A 12,874-nucleotide genomic window follows, 5' to 3' on the forward strand; every position below is an offset into this window, starting at 1 on the left:
AGAAATAAATATTTGTTGTTTGAGTCACCCAGTCTATGGTATTTCTTGTAGCAGCCCTGAACTGACTAAGATAAGAACCTAGCCCAGGATGGCCCCGTTTGGTACTTATTGTTTTGTTGTTGTTGTTGTTTTTGAGATGGAACCTTGCTCTGTCACCCAGGCTGGAGTGCAGTGGTGTGATCTCGGCTCACTGCAACCTCCGCCTCCCGGGTTCAGGAGATTCTCTTGCCTCAGCCTCCCAAGTAGCTGAGATTATAGGCACCCACGACCGTGCCTGTAATCCCAGGCTAATTTTTGTATTTTTAGTAGAGACGGGGTTTTACCATGTTGGCCAGGCTGGTCTCGAACTCCTGACCTCATGAGCCACCCACTTTGGCCTCCCAAAGTGCTGGGATTACAGGCGTGAGCCACCGTACCCAGCTGCTTGCTAAGTTTTTGTCAAATGATCAGATGAGTCCATTCTCCTCACCAGATGATATTACCAACCATAGCTTCCCATCCCTCTATCCATGCCAGCAGTGCTTTATTTTGGGGAGCTCTACCTCCCAGTATGCAATGCTGGCTCCTGGCCCCAACCATGATTCTTGCCTCCTTCCTTTGCGGGTGTGTTTCAGAAATTGTGCTGCCAAGTGTGGAATGTTGAAGGGGGATGTGTCTCTCTGTAGTCTAGGCCTGAGGGAGCAGCCCAGTGCATCTAACAACCAGGAGAGCACAAACAGAGACTTGCTGGGTGCCAGGCCTGTGCTGCCTGCATTAGAAATTGCAAATACGTGAGGCAGCAATGATTCTTTGCCCCTTGTTACAGATGGTGAAACAGAGGCACAGAATACATGAGTCATTTGTCCAAAGTCAGAACTCTTGGTAAGTGGTAGATCCAAAGTTTGAATCCAGGCAGCCTTTCTCTAGAGTCTGTGTTCTTAACCTTACTGTTAAATAATGAGTGGACTTAAGCATTCAGGACGTGGAAGAACTCTTCTCATAGAGGAGAAATCTGAGTGATGGCAGTAGTGTTTCCTGCTGGAGTCTGCATGGGTTTGTTTAAAGCACTGGAGTGGGCAGTAGATATTCCCACCAAGTTCTGGCTTGGCAATCCCATGGCCATTTTAAACACACAGATAACCAAGCTACTCAACTTATTTAGGGCTTCATGCGCTCCTGAAGGTCCTAACAAATACAGGTTGATGTCAAGACAAATTATCTAAAGAACCACTTTGTTATAAATAAAGCTAGAGGGAAAAAATTAAGGTGAGGATTTGTCTTCATATGTAAAAAACTAAGCTATTTATGAAGACTCTTGTCTTGTGTCAGTCAGCGATTTAAAAAGGAAAGAGTCAAGCCAGGTGTGGTGGCTCACACCTGGTCCTAGCTACTTAGGAAGCTGAGGCGGGAGGATGGCTTGAGCCCAGAAGTTGGAGTCTAGCCTGGGCAACATAGCAAGACACCCCATCTCTAAAAAACTAAAGAGTCATATCCTTTCTGATCATATGTTTTGGGGGGTTAATGTCTTTGGTCATTCATTCCCCAGGCCCCTGTGCTGCCATCTGTTTATCACAGGCAGGTATATTAAAACAAAGCAGGCTGGGCGCAGTGGCTCACTCCTAGAATCCCAGTACTTCAGGAGGCCCATGCAGAAGGATCGCCTGAACCCAGGAGTTCAAGAGCAGCCTGGGCAACATAGTGAGAGCCCATCTTTATTCTAATTTAAAATTTAAAACAATAAAGCAAAACCCAGCAACGAAAACCTACTGATTTACTTTTGGAAACAAAGATATTGTCATTTGAAATTCTTACCCAGGATTCTTTTCTAAACATATAGATAAAAATCATTTTGAGCATGAGAGGGCATGGTGTGTGAAGTTTTATTGCTGCCTTGCTAGGTGATTTTAGGATGTTTCATATTGATTAGAAATGAACCTCAAAAAGGCAGAAATTTCCTCCAGCCAATGAAAGCTTCGCCACCAAGGAGATGGCACACTGAACAACAGCAGGTTAGATGGCCCAGGAAGGACGTGATTTTAAAAGAGCTTATGATAACATGGCACAGTATAAGTGGGAAAAGCAGAATGTGTGTGTGCGTGTGTGTGTGTATTCAGACAGATAAGATATATTGATAAAATGCACAGGAAACAGCCTAGAAGGAATTCCACCAAAAATATTAGCAGTAGTGGTCTTTGCACAGTGGTATTATACTTAATTTTTTCTGAGTCTCTATTTTATAAATTGTCCCGCACTTATATTTATTTGTAGCAGGACATAAGCCTTTATTTATTTACTATACTTTAAGTTCTGGGATACATGTGCAGAACATGCAGGTTTGTTACATAGGTATACATGTGCCATGGTGGTTTGCTGCACCCATCAACCCATCATCTACATTAGGTATTTCTCCTAATGCTATCCCTCTCTAGCCGCCCACCCGTGACAGGCCCTGGTGTGTGATGTTCCCTGCCTTGTGTCCATATGTTCTCATTGTTCAACTCCCACTTATGAGTGAGAACATGTGGTGTTTGGTTTTCTGTTCCTGTATTGGTCTGCTGAGAATGATGGTTTCCAGCTTCATCCATGTCCCTGCAAAGGACATGAACTCATCCTTTTTTATGGCTGCATAGTATTCCATGGTGTATATGTGCCACATTTTCTTTATCCAGTCTATCATTGATGGGCATTTGTGTTGGTTCCAAGTCTTTGCTATTGTAAATAGTGCTGCAATAAATATACATGTGCATGTGTCTCTATAGTAGAATGATTTATAATCCTTTGGGTATATACACAGTAATGGGATTGCTGGGTCAAATGGTATTTCTAGTTCTAGATCCTTGAGGAATCGCCACACTGTCTTCCACAATGGTTGAACTAATTTATACTTCCACCAAGTGTAAAAGCATTCCTGTTTCTCCACATCCTCTCCAGCAAGCTATTATTTCCTTTTTATTTATCATTATTATTTATTTATTTATTTTGAGACAGAGTCTCGCTTTGTCACCCAGGCAGGAGTACAATGGCGCAATCTCAGCTCACTGCAACCTCCGCTTCCTGGATTCAAGCCATTCTCCTGCCTCAGCCTCCCGAGTAGCTGGGTTTATAGGTGCCCGCCACCACGCCTGGCTAATTTTTTGTATTTTTAGCAGAGACAGGGTTTCACCATGTTGGCCAAGCTGGTCTTGAACTCCTGACCTCGTGATCCACCTGCCTTGCTGGGATTACAGGCGTGAGCCACCACGCCCGGCCTGTTTCCTGACTTTTTAATGATCAACATTCTAACTGGAATGAGATGGTATCTCATTGTGGTTTTGATTTGCATTTCTGTAATGACCAGTGATGATGAGCTTTTGTTCATATGTTTGTTGGCTGCATAAACATCTTCTTTTGAGAAGTGTCTGTTCATATCCTGTGTCCACTTTTTGATGGGATTGTTTGGTTTTTTCTTGTAAATTTGTCTAAGTTCCTTGTCGATTTTGGATATTAGCCCTTTGTCAGATAGATTGCAAAAATTTCCCCCATTCTGTAGGTTGCCTGTTCACTCTGATGATAGTTTCTTTTGCTGTTCAGAAGCTCTTTAGTTTAATTAGATCCCATTTGTATATTTTGGCTTTTGTTGCCATTGCTTTTGGTGTTTTAGTCATGAAGTCTTTGCCCATGCCTATGTCCTGAATGGTATTCCTAGGTTTTCTTCTAGGGTTTTTATGGTTTTAGGTCTTACACTTAAGTCTTTAATCCATCTTGAGTTAATTTTTGTATAAGGTGTAAGGAACATAAGCCTCTATTCTATTCTATTCTATTCTATTCTATTCTATTCTATTCTATTCTAAGACAGAGTCTCACTCTGTCACCCAGGCTGGAGTGCAATGGCATGATCTCAGCTCACTGCAGTCTCCACCTCCCAGGTTCAAGCGATTCTCCAGCCTCAGCCTCCCATGTAGCTGGGATTACAGACGCCCACCACAACACCCTGCTAATTTTTTGTATTTTTAGTAGAGACGGGGTTTCACCATGTTCGCCAGGTTGGTTTTGAACTCCTGACCTCAAGTGATCCATCTGCCTCGGCCTCCCGAAGTGTTAGGATTACAGGCATGAACCACTGTCCCCTGCCATTAATTTAAAGAAAAAAAAAAAGCCCATGAAATTACTATGGAAGTCTTAATTCCCATCTAGGATTAAGAGTCTTAGCATCCAAAGACCTTTGGAGAAGTAAAGAACCTTTGGAACATTCCTAAAGGGCAGAGATGAGTGATGAAGATGACTCTGATGACAATGGCCACAGTGTGGAAGTGCAGAGTCTGTAAGGAGTGTGTTTGCACCCCTCGCAGCTCCTCCCTCCTCCTAACTTCACTTCAGTCTCCACAAACTCACCAGTGCATCTTGCTCTGTGTCATAATTGCCCTTGCAAACGTTTTTCTGTTGTTGTTTCTTTTACTTTCCTTTTTTTTTTTTTTTTTTTGGTGCTCCCTTCACTTCTTTGTAACCATCTTGCTCAGGAACCGTGTGGTTGGTGTCTTTGCGGCACATGGAGAGGCTAACAGAACCATCAGTCGCTGGTGGCGGGAGAGCACGTGGGTGTCACTTCCCTTGGTTCTGTAAAAGCAGCTAATAATTAGCTGGTGGTGGGCGCTGAGGAAATGTCTCCTTGTTTGCTTTCTACCTTCCTCTGCATGATAAGAATGTTTAAACAAGGATGCACCGTCATCCAGAATGCCTTCCTGGCCCCCATGGAAGAAGAACGGGGAAGAGCCATCCTACGAGTGGCGCATTGTGGCACAGGAGCAGGAAGCCCGTGGCTCCTCTGACAAGGAAGGGTGGGACCTGAGCATTTAGAACAGGGCTTCCTTACAAAGCTCTGAATGCTAGGCATGTGACATGGAGTGGGCATGGCCCACCAGCCCTGGCCCCTCCTGGGAGGAACGTTGACTGATGTACTGACCTCTCTGTGAAATCTGGGTCATCAGGGCCTATGTGACCCGAGGCATCAGTGACGAAATTGACCTCAGCGGGGTGGTGGCTGTGCTACTCCAGGGAACTCACAAGTTGGAATGCATGTGGTGCATACGTACACACACACACACACACACACACCCCTCACGGGTCGATTGGTTTCTGTTTTCTGAGTGGCAGGGAGTGACCCGGCCATGTTACCTCTCTGAGCCCTGGTTTCATCATGTGTCGAATGGGACTGTTATTCCCAACCTCCCAGGGTTGTCATGAGGACTGAATGTGAGCTGTGGTTAGCGCCTGCCATGTCCTTGGTACTTAGTCAATGTTGGTTCCCTTTTTCTCCCCATTCCTCCCCCTGGCTTTATTTTTTAAAAAAAACAGGACTCAGGAGCTAACCTCGTTATAGCTCCTTGGCCACCTGTGTCTTCTTACCATTGTTGGATTTACCCAAATTAACCTCTTGGGATTACTACCTAAGTAAATAAGAGCTTAAAAGTGAGCTCTTATTCCAGGCAGTTTAGCAAGGGGTCTTTAGGTGGAGCTCACATGGTAATTATCACAGAGAAGGAGGGAGAAAGGGGTTTTAATGTTTATGAGACTCATATTTCCTCTCTCAGTTCTATGCTAGCCCCTCCCTCCTGCCTTTTCCTCCCAGAGTTCTAGAATCATGCACTTTTAGAACTAGAGGTCCTCTGGGCTGGAGTCATCTCCCCCCATCCCTTTACTTAACAGATGGGGAGACTGAGGCACAAAGATGTTCAGTGATGTGTGCAGGGTCCCAGAGCTCCTCTGTGCCCCTCTCCTTCCACCCATAAATGTGGCCCTCTGAGGAAACCTCCGAAGCCACAAGGAAGCAAGCCCAGTTCATTCTTTCATTATTGGAAAAGGATAATTGCTCACTGAGCCTCTAAGTGTACCCAGGGAATGGCCTGCCTCTTCTCCCTCCTTGAGCTGCTGGGCCTGTAGGAATGGATCCTAGAGGCAGTACTGTGGTAGTGTTGTGTGAGGGTTCAAAGTGGCTCTGGACCCCCAAGACACATTGCTCCCTGCCCTACCTTGGGCCTGCCCCCTCTAGGATGCATACCTGCATTTGCATTGGAGCAAAGGTAGCTACACCTCATCTTGGCTCTGCGGGAACCCGTCTCTTCTCTTTTAAGGGCATGAGCCAATGAGAAATCTTTTCTGTCATACAGATTGAGGGAGAAAGAAGGTTGAAATACTCCTTGCTCTTGCTTTATGACCATGTTACATCCAGTGTGGGAGCTCCTGTCTCAGCCCTAAGGAGAGCCAGGGCCTGTACAAGCCACTAAGAACCATGAATTCACTTGGTACTCAGTAGACCTCAGCAGAGAAAGTGTATTTCTGCCCTGTAGGCCATGTGGTTTTTCAAAATATCAACATCTTGATATTTTAAATATCCTAGAAAAACTTTGTAGCAGGCTTCTTTGTTTTATTTAGAAGGCCAAACATGGTTAATATTTAGTTTATACTTGGACATTATTTGGCTTTTGTGTTCTCACTTTTCTCATAGAATAAATTGACTTTTATTTTTATTTTAAGTTCTGGGGTACATGTGCAGGATGTGCAGTTTGTTACATAGGTAAATGCGTGCCATGGTGGTTTGCTGCACCTATCAACCCATCACCTAGGTATTAAGCCCAGCATGCATTAGCTATTTTTCCTAATGCTGTCCCTCCATTGACATTTTGTGATGACCCCAGCCATTCCTCAGTTTGAGCCCCCATGTGCTCGCCCACAGATATCCTCAGGTTCGGTAGCTTCTAATATCGCTTGTTAACATCCCCATGCGCAAGCTCCTGGCGTGAGGACGCCCTTGCTTACCGTTCACATTTCTAAAAATATTGCCTCTGTCATTTGCCCTGTGTCCTATTGTATTTTAATGAAAGTTCAGTCTCCTGACCTTGCATGGCCTAAGACAAGGGCTTCTTTACTTTTATGGTAAGGATTTATCTTTTTAAGGAGAACTCACCTGTGCATCTTCATCCACCAAAATAGATTGCGTTTTCAGTGCTACCGCTGAGAACACACAGGAAATTGTTACCATGTGCAAAACTCATTGTCAAAGGGAAGTCACGTCCAGAGTCAGGAAAGCAAGTGAAACACCCACCTCGGTGTAGCAGCTTCATCTGGAAATTTGACCTAGAGGGTTCAAAATGAAAACATGCCCTCCCCACCCATCCAGGAAGCAGGATGAGGATGGCCGTTCGGAGTTTACTTTAAAATGCCTACCAGTACTATTGATATTCTGTCACCGGCTGTGTAGTCAAGATTAGCAACACATCTTTATAAATTGCTCACAGAGTCCCAGGATGCACTTTAATTTCACTGGAAGGGAAAGACTAAAGGACCTCTGAACTTGGTGGTGGCTGGACAGACCACTGAGTGGAGTTGGAGCACCTTTATTTTTATTATTATTTTAATTTATTTATTTTTGGGACAGAATATCACTCTGTCACCCAGGTTGAAGTGTAGTGGCACAATCTTGGCTCACTGCAACCTCCGCCTCCCGGGTTCAAGCCGTTCTCCTGCCTCAGCCTCCTGAGTAGCTGGGATTATAGGCACGTGCCACCATGCCCAGCTAATTTTTTTTATTTTTAGTAGAGGCAGGGTTTCACCATGTTGGTCAGGCTGGTCTCGAACTCCTGACCTTGTGATACAACCGCCTCGCCCTCCCAAAGTGCTGGGATTACAGGCGTGAACCACCGCGCCCGACCCACCTTTATTATTTTTATTTCCTAGTCAGCACCAGATGAATTACGGAATATTCTTTTCAGAAAGAGGGAGGAGCCAAAGTAGGAGGAAAAAAAAGTCCAAAGGTCCACAAGCAACAAATCTGTTGGTTTCAAGCCTTAGAACCCTTTGCCACTGCAGTCAGCTGATTCAGGGCTGAACCAAGATGCAGCACAGCCCAAGGGTGTAGCCAAAGTAGTCTTTCTCTTAGGACTTGGCATTTCTAAATGCCGGCACCTTGTACATCTCATAGATTGGAGTTTCTGACTTTCAGAGGTGTTTGAACCAGAGTGACTCCATCTTGAATAGGGGCTGGGTAACCTACTGAGGCTGAGACCTACTGAGCTGCATACCCAGGTGATTAGGCATTCTAAGTCACAGGATGAGGTAGGAGGTCAGCACAAGACACAGGTCATAAAGACCTTGCTGATAAAACAGGTTTCAGTAAAGAAGCCAGCCAAAACCCCCCAAAACCAAGATGGCAATGAAAGTGACCTCTAGTTGTCTTCACTGCTCGTTATACACTAATTATAATGCATTAGCATGCTAAAAGACCCAATTTTACCCAGTTTGGTCTGATGCTGGAGAAACAAATCTAGCTCACTGGTATCTCTCATAACTGATTCTGGGAGAGAGAAACTGGGATCCCTAGGAGAGATTCCACTGATTCATTCATTCAACAAATGCCCGTTGCATACCTACTGTGTGCCATAGTGTGACAGGCTCGGTATATTGCCTCATACATTACCTCACAGGGTTATCTGTTAACAGCCACAAGTCAGAGGCTTTTGAGATACAGGGTCCCGGGAGAGCCAAAATAGTATTTGTTTGTTTGGAATAATGAAAGCTGTCTTCCCAGGCCACAGGAATTAAAACTAGGAGTGCTAAATCGGCAATTGTCTAGCTTTGCCTGAGCTTTTTCTCAAACTGTAGTTTAGAATTACTTGGGGGAACTTGTTAGAAGTACCAACCTTGGCCAGAACCTCAAAGAACCAGACTCAGTCAATCCGGGATGGGGGTCCACCAATCCATGGTTTTAAAAACAAGAACCAGATGGGGATAGGTGATGAGTTAGCCACTGGGGATTCAGAAACCCGAGAGGGTGGGGTGGCAGTAGTTGGGCTTTGCAGACCAGACTGGTCTGGGACGCTTTGTGATGAACACAAACCTTCCCTCTTCCATTTTGACCTTTCTGCCCTGGTGGACTGCTTTTACATAAGAGTTTTATTTCTTCCTTTTGTGGGCAAAGCAAAAAGTGTGAGAACGAGCTGCTCTACATAAAACAATTGAAGGTGGAGTTCAGATTGAGAGCTCTCAGAGGATGCTTTTGTTTTCGTTTGAAATTTTTGGGAGAAAGGAGCCAAAGATTCAGTAGAGGGGGCCAGCCCCAACCCTTTTGAATCTGCCCTGCCTCCCCTGTTCCACCTGTCGAGGCCAGGAAGTAGAGCAGCAGGAACCAGCCCTGGGTTCAGACCCTCCCGCTAACTGTGTAACCTTGAATTTGAACTCGAGCTTGGGCTTAACCTTTCTGTGCAGCACTGTGCTCATGAATAACTGGTAGCAGTTACCTCCCGTGGGCTGTGCCGGGAATAATAAAGACGGTGTGTGCAGTGGCATCTGCCTTGGTACAGGTCAACAGGAAGGCTCTAAATCAGGATTCTCCAGCTTGAGAAACTCGTAGCTTAGCTGGGGTCTTGGGAAAATGATGCCAATTCTGGTGCAGCAGGTCTAGGGTAGGCCTGAGAGTTTGCATTTCTGGCAGGCTTCTAAATGAGGTTGATGTTGCTGGTCCGTGGACCACACTTTGAGTAGCAAGGGTCTGAAAGGCGCTCACCTCCTTAGGTTTTCTGTGAATAGGTAGTGCAGATAGCTAAGTTAACAATTCTTTTTTCAGTCCTAGAAATAAAAGAAAATACTTACTCCTTCCTTAACTCTGATCATGAAAATTAGGACACAGAATGCTTGTAGCCATAAACACTTACCTCCGTCGTCTCTCAAGTTATTAATTATCCCCAATAACATAAATACTGAAGAAGAAGGCAGAGCGAGGGGTGATCTGCTCTGTGGGCTGAGAGAGGTTGTTAAGGACAGGGTTTCAGGCATAGAGAATAAAGATGGCCCTTAAGCGTCGGGGATTCTGCCTCCTTACGGCTCCTAGAGCTTTACCTGTGAGTGAAAAGTTTTAAGTATTAATAGAAAGCAAAGAAAAATGAGAATGTCTTTTCTTCATCCATGAAATCAACTTGAACCTGTCAGAGTCATCTAGAGGGGCTGTTAAAATGCAGCCTTCTAGGCCCCACCCCTGAGAGTCTTTAGTTAAGTAGGTCAGGGGTAGAGCCTGAGAATTAGGTTCCCAGGTGACACTGGTGCTTACACTGTGACCAGCTCAAAAGACCACCTGTGAGAGCCACGAGCATGGGAATCAGTGCTGTCAGCCTGGGCCACCTCTTCACACTTCCGACCCTTCCCATCAAAATGGTGTTGCCAGGAAGGGGTTTTCGAAGCTGGGGTGGGGTTTGGGTGTGAATGGGAGATACAACTGTCCTCAGGTATCTGAGGGTTAGGAGAGATTAGATTTCTGGAAAAGAACGATCCTGGTGGCACCACTGCCTGCAGACAGGGAGTCACAGCACCATGGTGTGTTCCCTCTCCACCCCCACGGCTAGGCCTCTCTGACCTACCTGGTTGGCTGATCCCTTGGCGGGGGGCGGGCGGGGGGTGCTTCTTAAAAATAGAGCTTTCCAGGGTGCGTCCCAGGAGATTCTGATGAGCAACCAGGTTTGGGACCCCCTGCGTGGAGAACAGCGAAGCACCAGCTGGGCACTGGAGAGCTGCTCTGTTTTTAATGCTTCTTGGATGCGGCACTAATGATCACTCAGCAAGCAAATGATTCCCTGGCAGGAAATGGGACCCTTTGTGAAGTACATTTCCTCGCAGGATCCCTAAAGTTATAGTCGATAAATTCCGGCTGCATCTTCCAAAGTGTTTTATTTCCCATCCGAGGATGGCTTCCAGCCAGGAGCATCTGGCCAAGGGGACTCATCCAGGGTGAAACCCCACCCTTTCCACCTTCCCCACTCCCTCACCGCTGTCAGCAGTGACTCTCTCCACAGCCACTCTGCTCTGGGCTGTGTTGAAAGCAGAACCCATAAAAGTCACGGTTGAGCAAATTCCAGAGAGAATGCTTCCCAGACAAACTCAGCAGCATAGAACATATCTGTATGCAGAGTCAGGTTACAATGGAGGCAATTACTTGGATAATAGCCTAAGGAGAAATTCCACCCCCCATCCTCGCCCCCTGCTTTGTTTGTCATACTGTCATGCACAGATTTGAAGACTGCAATCTTGCCTTGAGTTTTCTGATTCACCAGCAGATGCTTGAGAGCATCGCTGGGTGCTGTGCTCTGTGCCAGGTAGGGGTTTATAAAGGAGACTCAGGTACAGTCCCTGCCCTGTGGAGTCCACTGCTGGAGAAAGATAGATGCTTACATGACTAACTGTAAAAGCAGCATCACTCCTAGAATAGCCCATTTCTAAAGTAGACCTCTCAGCACTCTCCCTCCCCTTGTCTGGTTTCATCTTCCCCACAGCGCTTGTCCCTGTAGAAATGACTGGCTCAGTACTTGCTGGTGCTTCATCTTCCCTCCTACAGATAAAGCAATGTGAGGCGAAAGACCAGAGCTTTGGACCCTGGCCTCTCCCAGCCATTGGATGTGGGCTGTCCAGGGGACATGAGAGCGGCTTTCTGCAGCAGAGGTGTTGGGAGGGTGGTGGCTGCTCACACACCGCCAGGATCTGGGGCAGAGGCTGAGGGAGGACCTGGGCAGCCACAATAGCTCTCAAACCCAAGCGTGCATCAGAATCTTCCAGTAAGTTTGTTCAGGCACAGATAGTTGGGCCCACTTCAGAGCTGCTAATCTAGTAGGTCTAGGATTTCTAGCATGTTCTCAGGTGATTCTGTGGCTACTGGTCCCTGGACCACAGTTGGAGGACCACAGAGGGGTGCATCAGCATGACCATGACAGTGAACTTAGTGAATAGCTGCAGGGTGAGTCCAGTGACGGACTTCTTAGAAGCTATGCCAGTGACCCCCATGAGAGAAGACGGGACTCTGAAACAGGCTGCAGCAGTGGCTGGAGAACAGAAAGGAAGCACCCCAGACACACGCGACAGTGGAATCAATGTGCTGGCGGGAGGCGAGGAAGGAGTTCGAGCAGCGGGAAGGATAGAAGTGCTTTGGGCCAAGATGGGCACTGGGTGGGGTAAGGAACAATGCGTTCCCTTTGGGACCTGCTGATGTGAGGGGCTAAGGAGACCTCCAGGTAGAGATGTTAAGGAGGTAGTGGGAAGTGCTTTTAAAACTCAGGAGAGCAACTGACGATGGGTACAGATGCTGGGGTCTTCTGGGTAGAGGTGTAAGCTACCTCAGTGGGGCTGAATGAGAGTCCTTAAGGGGAGAGAGCGGTGATATGCTCGGAAGGAAGCCAAGAGGCTCTCACTCGTAGGGGTGGTTAGAGAAAGAAACAAGTGGGGTGCTCCAAGGCTTGTGAAGGACAAGGAGGTGTGACCCCAAGAGAAGGGGTTGTGTTTGAGGCAGAGTTAGAGGAGCTGGTCGCCAAACTTTGAAGTGGATAGTTTTTCCACTCTTCATCCTACTGTGTGCAATTTTATTTTGCCTCAGTGACAGTCACTTTACAGCCATATTGGTGCAACATGCATTAGCAAAAGAAGTGCATGCCGTGTGCATATGCGTGGGTGCTGCAGCAGCTCTCCGCAGCAAGAGGAAAGCAAGACGAGCACTACAGTGGTTCAAGTTGAAGCTGGAGGTCATTTTTTGCCCCCTCTAAGCTGAGCCCTGAAGAAGAAAGTCACCATGTATCCATCTTGTTACCTCTTTGGATTTGACACTGATCCAGATCCTCCTAGGACCTTCAATCCACTGCTTTTACAGGGATGAAAAGGATTCTGATGACTTTTTTTGAACTGTTTGGGCAGGAATGCTACAGAGAGAATCAATTTCTGTGAACTGAGAATCCCCAGGTGATAATCTGGTGTTTCACACACAGGCAGTTTTCTTTTTAATGTGTGGTGCTTGTTTAGTCGTCTGGGTCTTGCAAACCCTGGTGTTTGAAAAACAGGGATGTAGTTCAGCAGTGTCTGAATAAGGCTGATGACTCAGAATCATGCAGTGCCT

The 12,874-nt window shown here is 46.4% G+C and overlaps 1 protein-coding gene across 2 annotated transcripts in view; it reads left to right on the forward strand.

Annotated features, from left to right (window-relative positions):
- EEPD1 (endonuclease/exonuclease/phosphatase family domain containing 1) overlaps window positions 1-12,874 on the forward strand; it is a 145,065-nt gene that overhangs the window by 112,613 nt on the left and 19,578 nt on the right. The gene's annotated exons all lie outside the window — the stretch shown is intronic.

This window comes from Papio anubis, chromosome 4 (assembly GCF_008728515.1).
Source record: "Papio anubis isolate 15944 chromosome 4, Panubis1.0, whole genome shotgun sequence".
Taxonomy (NCBI): Eukaryota; Metazoa; Chordata; class Mammalia; order Primates; family Cercopithecidae; genus Papio; species Papio anubis.